Source organism: Mastigoproctus giganteus, chromosome 11 (genome assembly GCF_048544385.1).
Source record: "Mastigoproctus giganteus isolate SK-2022 chromosome 11, ASM4854438v1, whole genome shotgun sequence".
Classification (NCBI taxonomy): Eukaryota; Metazoa; Arthropoda; class Arachnida; order Uropygi; family Thelyphonidae; genus Mastigoproctus; species Mastigoproctus giganteus.
Genome location: NC_143585.1, coordinates 30,479,734 through 30,486,055, shown reverse-complemented (window position 1 = coordinate 30,486,055; position 6,322 = coordinate 30,479,734). Strand labels below are relative to the sequence as shown.

Genomic DNA, 6,322 nt, shown 5'->3' with positions numbered 1-6,322 from the left:
ACAGATGTAGGATAGATGTGCGGAAATTTGCCTTTAGCCAGCAGGTAGTTGGTTGGTGGAACAGACTTCCATCCCTTGTTGTGGAAGTTGATAGCCTAAATAAATTTAAGGCTCAGCTGGACAGGTATTTCAAACGAACGGAGGGGGTGAAGTGGAAGTTTTTTTTTTGGCTGATGCTGCATAAGCTTGCTTTCTTGCATCATATGCCTCTACTAATGCTAAAAAAATGCTAATGCTGAAAAATGCATACATTTTCTATAGATATCTCCATGGGTGCTATTCTTCTCAATTGGAATCTGTAATTCCACTTCTCTCATACCTCTGGTCTAAACATGTGCCCTAACCACTCAGTATCCATTCACTGCCCAAGTCCAAACCCACAGAACCAAATCTTTCTCTTCCTCATTTATCCCTTCTATTTCTGTCTCTCTGGAAACACCTTCCTTCACACATATTTCTTGAAAACTACAGTCTTTGGTCCTTGATGTTGTCACTGACATTCTCTCATATATGCCAGACAAGCTGTACTTGCTACCTGGGAGTCTAAAATGCTGATGGAACTGGTATTTGGATGAAACTCAAGTCAAGTGGACCCAATTTCACGAAGTTCAGACGGTCTGTGACAGCCAAATCCTCTGCTTGCACCTTCACGATGGTGGGACTATTAGTAATCCCGGGCATAACCTCCATGCACAAGCAAACGATGGGTGACCGCCCAGGTTTGAACCAACGTAAGCAGGGGTCGAGATGTGGTGCCCACACCACATGGAGGAATGCTGCCCTCTGTGTTAACAGGCAGTACTAGGTGGTAGATGACTCTCATCAACCGGTGCAATACCACAACTTTGTTTATTGGAGGCTTGAAGTGGTGGAACCCATGTTTAGTCTCCAGAACTAAGTTCCGGTCAACCCTTCCCCATCTCTTCCATTATGCAGTATGATTGACGACTTTTGAGGTTATGATGAACATCATGTCGAGATCCAATCTTCCTTACATTTCAAGGGTACAGCTCTAAAACGGTGTTCGCAGGCCAGCCACTAGTTAATACCCTGGACTGAACCTATTTGTAACTCTCTAGGAAGCTTCCGGATGAGCTAGTGTATAATCTTGCTACCTCTACTCTGCCAGATAGTGACTGGAGGGAGTCCGAGTAGTGTGTATGTGGGGGGGGCATTGTCGAGGGTAGCGTTATGTCAAATATCTGGGTATATTTTTACCATGTGTATGCCATATCCAAAAATTTCATTACTTCATACAGCATGTCCCACCCACTTTTTCTTACTATTGAATACACCATGAATTGTCAAACTAATAGAGTAAGCTTATCAGCAAAAAGATCTAAACCTCCCAACCACTTCCTAGTTCATTTCACAAATATACATGGTCTCAATTCTAATCTCAATGATATCCATTTCCACTTGCAGTCTGTCAAAACCCCATGTACTTTTTCTGACGGAATCTCAGTTATCAGTTGATTCAACTACTGTTCATTTCAGTTGCCCAAATTATTCGCTATATGATGCGATTCACCTCAAAGGTGGTACTTGTGCATATGTCCGTTCCGATATTCCTGTAAGAGACTTGGTAATTGGAATCTCCAATTTTCGATCTTCTCTGGCTTAAACTCTCTCTACCTCATTGTTTCAAATGTATCTGATTTCTCTACCGTTCTTCCAACTCCACTAATCACTTGGAGTTCTTTGTCTTCCTCTCTTTGCAACTTGACTTTCTCCAGTCCAACTTTCCTAACAGTGAGGTAATTTTCCCTGGTGATTTTAATGTTTACAACTCCAGCTGGCTTCCATTTTCTAGTCACACCAACTCAGCTGGTCGGGATGCTGAGGCTTTTGCAATTACTAATGATCTTGCACAGATTGTTCATTTACCTACAAGAATACCGGACAATCCTAACCATTCAGCCAACATGCTTGATCTGTTTCTCACAAACAACCCTTCTAAGTACACGGTCAAAGTGAGAGGTCCTTTAGGCACCTCAGATCACAACTTGGTGATTGTCTGTTCTCCAATGGAGCCTTTATCTCATGATTATTCCCATCCTTTTATTGTTTGGCATTACAAGAATGCAAAATGGGATGATCTGCGAGATTTCTTTTCTTCTTTTCCTTGATCGAATTACTGTTTCAAAACTTCTGATGGGAACGTTTGCTCAGAACGTATCAGTGAAATTATTCTTGCAGGAATGGAATCGTTTATCCCACGTTCCACTTTAAAATCTCGTCCTTTATCTAAACCATGGTTTTCCAATAAATGTGCTAAGGCTGTTCAAGAGAAGAACGTTGCATATCGTAATTGACTTGTTTCTAATTCTTCAGTTTTGTTTTCTGCCTATATCAAAGCTCGCAACAATTGTAAAGCAGTTATTAATCAGTCCAAACAAGAGTTTGAACAGGCTAAGAGTAGAAAACCTGCTTCTTGCCCTAATGGTAGCCAAGCATTCTGTTCTCTTGCCAAAGTTATATTGACCACAACTTTTGCCCATCTCTGCTCCCACCTCTGTCAAAACCAGATGGTTCCGTTGTCTCTTTAGTCAAGGATAAAGCTGACCTGCTAGCATCCCATTTTTCTTCCAACTCATGTGTTAATGATCTTGGTAAAACACCTCCTGCCATTCCCAACACACCCCATTCAATGCCTCCTGTGGTCTTTCGTCAAAAGGATTTTGACAAATCTTGATGCTAAGAAAGCTGCAGGTCTCGATGGTATTTTTTCACTTGTTCTCAAAACCTGTGCACCTGAACTTACTCCTGTTCTTTGTTGCCTTTTTTCACTTTCTTATTCCAAAGGTGTTTTTCCTTCTGCTTGAAAATTTGCTCATATCCAGCCAGTTCCTAAAAAGGGTGACAAATCCCTTCCATCCAATTATCGTCTCATCGCAATTACTTCTACTCTTTCTAAAGTAATGCAGAAATCAATTAACCGCCAACTCTTCAACTACCTAGAAACCTTCCGTCCGATCACCGATCGTCAGTATGGATTCCGTCAGTATCGATCCACTGGTGATATTCTGGCTTATGTTACCCATTTATGAACTAATTCAATGGAAAACTTTGGTGAAACACAAGCAGTTGCACTTGACATCTCAAATGTTTTCGATCGTGTTTGGCATAAAGGTCTTCTAAACAAGCTACCATCTTATGGTTTGCCAACTGTTTTTTGTAGTTGGTTATTCAGTTTTCTCTCTGATCGCTCACTGAGGGTGATGGTAGATGGCTCTCTGTCTTCTAACTTCTCCACTAATGCTGGTGTCCTCCAAGGTTCAGTTCTTTCCCCCACTCTTTTCCTCTTGTACATTAATGACCTTCTTTCATTGACTGGAAATGCTATCCATAGTTTTTCCAATGATAGCACATTGCATTCCACTTTCCATTTTGAGAAACCTTGCCCAGCTCAATCAGCTTCAACTTCTCGACTATCCGCTACCAATTCCTTAAATGCCGATCTCGGTTAATTCTCCAGTGGGGCAAACACAACTTAGTTGATTTCAGTCCTTCTAAAACTCAGTCTTGTCTTATATCTCGCAAAAAGGATTCTTCTGCTCCTATGCTTATCTTTGGTGACACTCCGATTTCTAGGTAAAATGATATATCTCTTTTGGGGATTACCCTGACTTCTAATCTCTCTTGGCACAAGCACATTACAAATATTGCTTCCTCTGCATCTAAAAAACTTGGTTTTCTCTTTTCTCTCAGCTTTACTTTTCTTCCAAACAGCTGTTCACTCTGTACAAATCACAAATCCGTCCTACCATGGAATATTGTTCACACATCTGGGGCGGTGCCCCCCAAAACTTCTCTTAGGCTTCTTGATTTCATTCAGAAGAGGGCAGCTAGGTTAATGATTCATCTCTAACAGAGTCTCTCCACTCCGTGTCTCATAGACGTACTGTTTTTGCTGCATGCCTCTTCTACAGATATTTTCATGGGCACTGTTCTTCTGAATTGGCTTCTATAATTCCTGCTGTCTCTTTAAAAACAGTCCGAACCCATGCCGCCACCAGCCAACATCCATTTACTGTCCAACTTCAAATCCACAGAACCAACTTTTCATCTTCCTCATTTATTCATTCAACTGCCGTTTTCTGGAACAACCTTCCTTCATACGTATTTCCTGAAAATTACAATCTACAAAATTTCAAGTTCAATGTCAACAAATATCTTCTTTCATCTTCTCAACCTCCAACCCAAGCACGGTACTAAGTACTATAGGTTCTAATACCTCTCATGTTTGGGGTTTACATTTAAAAAAAAAAAAGAAGTGTAACTCTAGAAAACTTGCATCAGATAAACGATCGCCAGTATTGTTATTGTTATTTGGTTTTTTTTTAGGAGCATTAGCAACTAAAGCCATATTGCTCCGGGGATATGCGTATTTGGTGGTGACGGGCTCGAACCCCGGTCTAAATCAAGAAGCGTGTGCTACACACTGCTGCTCCTTCCCACCGGAATCCATACTGGCGGAGGCGTCCGCCAGTATGGATTCCGTCAACAAGTTTCTTATGTCTTCTTAGCCTTCAGCCTATGTACTATATAGAACTAAGTATTGTAGGTTTTAATACATTTCTTGTTTGGGGTTTTCTGGTAATGTAATATGGATACATGAAATTTTGCTTTTAGTCAAAGAATAATCATATTGCCTTGTAGAACCCAAAGAGTTTATGTAGATTTTAAGAGGCATTAAAAATTGGGAAAAAGTAGATAACCTGTCACAGTACATAGTATATAAAAAATATAGTAAGTAAAATTTGTTTATTTTATTTTTATATATTTATTTATTTATTTTGTTTAGTATTTTTTTATTTTTTTGATGGCTGATGGTACATATAAACTTTCCATTATTGCTCCATTCTATCATTTTAATTTACCTCCCCTCACACATGTTTTGCATACAAAGATGCTGTTTATCAATTGATATGCTAGTGGAGGACAGACCACATTGATCTCAGTCTTACAGATGTCTTCTCAAAGCAAATGTTGGAGTGTGTTCCACGTATATAGGAAAAAAACGAAAACATCTTTCATACTAGTGATATTGCTTTCTATTGAATCACAGAAAAAAGGTAGTTTTAATTAATTAATTTATTTAGTTTTTTTGATTAGTGCAGCAAAATCTCAGGACTTCCTTGTTCCATATAGCTAATACTAATGATAGCACACTGTTTTGATCTGGAATATTCAGAAGTAAAATCCAATATGACAACAAATGGAGAAAATATTGTTCACATGTAACAGTGTATCAGATCATGTCAGTTAGTCTCTGTCAATGATATTTCAGTTAATGCTTTTTGTAATGGTGCAGTAATAGTTGTTTAATGACTTTGTATATTGTATAAGGGCAGTTTATTTTGTCACTGAATCTTGCTATTTATGCTATCTATAAATTATGTTTATTCATTATTTAAATCCATTTCTAATTAGTTTGCATATAAACCAGTTAAGACACTTAATTAAATTTAAGTTTAAATTAATTAAAATTTCTATTTGATTAATGAGGCATTTGATGCAAGAAAGCAACCTTATATAGCATCAGCCAAAAAAAAAAAAAAAACCCTTCTCATTTCCCCCATCCATTGACTCCAAATGTTTTTGTCTAGTTCTGTCTTGATTTTATCTAAGCTGTAAACTTCTACAACTCCAGATGGAAGTTTGTTCCAGCAATCAGCCACCCTCTGACTAAAGGCAAATTTCCGCACATCTATCCTACATCTGTCTTTCCTCAATTTGAATTTATGCCCCCTTAGGGTCGTAATCTGAACAAGTGGAAGAATGCCATCAGAATTCAGTGTGCTCAACTCATTCAAGGCCTTATACACCTCAATCAGATTACCTTGCAGGTGCCTAGTCTCCAGCCACTGCAATTTGTAGAACTTAAGCCTCTCTTGGTAAGAGGATCCCTTCATTCCTTTCACCAATCTTGTTGCCCTTCTCTGTACTCGTTCGAGCAGCTCTACATTCTTCCTAAAATGAGGCCTCCAGGCCTGTATGTAGTACTTAAGGTTTGGTTTGATCATTGCCATATACAAGGGGATAATCACCTCCTTATCCCTTCTAGAAAAATTCCTGTATATCATTTAAAGATGCTATGAGCTATTCTTGCAGACTGTCTGCACTGCTCAGAAAACTTCATATCTGCCTGCACAATTATCCCCAGGTCCTTTTCATTCTCTACCACCCTAAGTGTAGTACCACACAGTTGATATGTTACTCTGGGGTTACTGCTACCCATATTATTCTTTACATTATTTACTTTATTTACATTATTTACACTACTTTACATTATTATTATTATTACTATTATTATTGC

General features: G+C 38.8%; 1 protein-coding gene across 1 annotated transcript in view; it reads left to right on the top strand.

Annotated features, from left to right (window-relative positions):
• Positions 1–6,322, top strand: part of LOC150077846 (regulating synaptic membrane exocytosis protein 2-like) — a 723,475-nt gene that overhangs the window by 236,049 nt on the left and 481,104 nt on the right. The window lies entirely within an intron of this gene.